We start from the raw sequence: 2500 nt of genomic DNA, 5'->3' as shown, positions 1-2500 counted from the left end.
CAAATGGGGCATTGACCTTTGAATCAATCAGTTGAGGCATCGACCTTTTTATCAGTCCATAGGGGCACTGGCCCTTTGACAAATCAGTTGGATCGCAACTTTTTTATCTGTCAGTACAGCACTGGTGACTGACTTTTAGATCGATCACAAGGGGAACCGACCTTCTGATGAACCGTTTGGGAAAATCACTTGCTATACTCGGGCACTGACCTTTTGAACAATCAGAGTGGGTATCCACCGTTGGGTCAAAACAATTAGTTCACTGATCTTTTTTGTTTAATCAGTGGGGCACTGACCTTTGAATCGACCGGTTGCGGCATTGACCTTTGAATCAATCAAATGGGGCATTGACCTTTGAATCAAGCAGTTGCGGCATTGACCTTTGAATCAATCAGTTGCGGCATTGACCTTTGAATCAATTAAATCCGGCATTGACCTTTGAATCAATCAGTTGAGGCATCGACCTTTTTATCAATCCATAGGGGCAATGGTCTTTTGACAAATCAGTTGGGTCGCAACTTTTTTATCTGTCAGTACAGCACTGGTGACTGACTTTTAGATCGATCACAAGGGGAACCGACCTTCTGATGAACCGTTTGGGAAAATCACTTGCTATACTCGGGCACTGACCTTTTGAACAATTAGATTGGGTATCCACCGTTGGGTCAAAACAATTAGTTCACTGTTCTTTTTTGATCAGTCAGTGGGGCACTGACCTTTGAATCGACCGGTTGCGGCATTGACCCTTGAATCAATCGATTCGAGAACTGACCTTTTCATCAACCAGTTGTGGCATTGACCTTTGAATCAATCAATTGGGGCATCGACTTTTGAATCAAGCAGTTGCGGCATTGACCTTTGAATCAATCAGTTGCGGCACTGACCTTTGAATCAATCAGTTGCGGCACTGACCTTTGAATCAAGCAGTTGCGGCATTGACCTTTGAATCAATCAATTGGGGCATCGACCTTTGAATCAAGCAGTTGCGGCACTGACCTTTGAATCAATCAGTTGCGGCATTGACCTTTGAATCAAGCAGTTGCGGCACTGACCTTTGAATCAAGCAGCTGCGGCACTGACCTTTGAATCAAGCAGTTGCGGCATTGACCTTTGAATCAATCAGTTGCGGCACTGACCTTTGAATCAATCAGTTGCGGCACTGACCTTTGAATCAATCAAATGCGGCATTGACCTTTGAATCAATCAAATGGGGCATTGAACTTTGAATCAATCAGTTGAGGCATCGACCTTTTTATCAGTCCATAGGGGCACTGGCCTTTTGACAAATCAGTTGGATCGCAACTTTTTTATCTGTCAGTACAGCACTGGTGACTGACTTTTAGATCGATCACAAGGGGAACCGACCTTCTGATGAACCGTTTGGGAAAATCACTTGCTATACTCGGGCACTGACCTTTTGATATATATATTGTGTATATGTGTGTGGGGTTGGGGGTGGGGGATATGGGCGTATGTGTGTGTGCTTGTACAAGTAAGGGTTCATCTGTGTGTGTGTGTGTGTGTTTGTGTGTGTGTGTGTGTGTGTGTGTGTGTGTGCCGTGGCAGCTGCGATACGTAGCCTAGAAATGAGTGTGTGGAGGAGTGGGGTAGAGCAGGTGCAGGGTAATGTGTGTGTGTGTGTGTGTGTGTGTGTGTGTGTGTGTGTGTGTGTGTGTGTGTGTGTGTGTGTGTGTGTGTGTTTGGGCTCATGTACGTTTATGTGTATTTGACTGTCTTTTCATATCTGTGAAACTGCATGTTTGGTGCATATAATTTATGTTATGCATGTGTGGGTGTATGTGTGAATGTGGGTCTTCATGTTTTACATTTATTTGCTTATTTATCATCATTGTCTTATTTTATAATTTTATTTCTATTTTTATTATCATTATTATTATTACTCTTTTTTTATTAAATTAAATTATTATTTATTTATTTATTTATGTTCGCTTATAGTTGACTTCATCAAGTTTTTGCGCCTTATACATATTATTATTAGTAGTAGTTGTTGTTGTTGTTTTTTTTTGGGGGGGGGGGTGTTTTTTTTCTCAAGGCCTGACTAAGCGCGTTGGGTTACGCTGCTGGTCAGGCATCTGCTTGGCAGATGTGGTGTAGCGTATATGGATTTGTCCGAACGCAGTGACGCCTCCTTGAGCTACTGAAACTGAAACTGACCTTTTGAACAATCAGATTGGGTATCCACCGTTGGATCAAAACAATTAGTTCACTGATCTTTTTTGATCAGTCAGTGGGGGCACTGACCTTTGAATCAACAACCCCCTCCTCCGCAGTCTATGATGTACTATCTGTGCTGTTTTGCTCCGGCGATTAGGTAGTGAGATGTAAAACACTGGGATGGGCACTAGCTGTCCAATCTACAGTGTTATTTGCCTACATGGCCTTTTTATGTATTTTTTGTTTGGCTTTGAAGTATTGGGTTTTTTTTTTCCTTTTTTATGGTTTTTTTTTTTTTTTTTTTTTTTTTTTTTGTAATCTGGGG

General features: G+C 42.0%; 1 protein-coding gene across 1 annotated transcript in view; it reads right to left on the bottom strand.

The window, feature by feature from the left end:
* LOC143291616 (putative amine oxidase [copper-containing]) overlaps nucleotides 1–2500 on the bottom strand; it is a 32834-nt gene that overhangs the window by 19202 nt on the left and 11132 nt on the right. The window lies entirely within an intron of this gene.

This window comes from Babylonia areolata, chromosome 17 (assembly GCF_041734735.1).
Source record: "Babylonia areolata isolate BAREFJ2019XMU chromosome 17, ASM4173473v1, whole genome shotgun sequence".
NCBI lineage: Eukaryota > Metazoa > Mollusca > Gastropoda > Neogastropoda > Buccinidae > Babylonia > Babylonia areolata.
The sequence above is the reverse complement of the archived record's forward strand: the minus strand, read 5'-3'. Positions and strand labels throughout refer to the sequence as shown.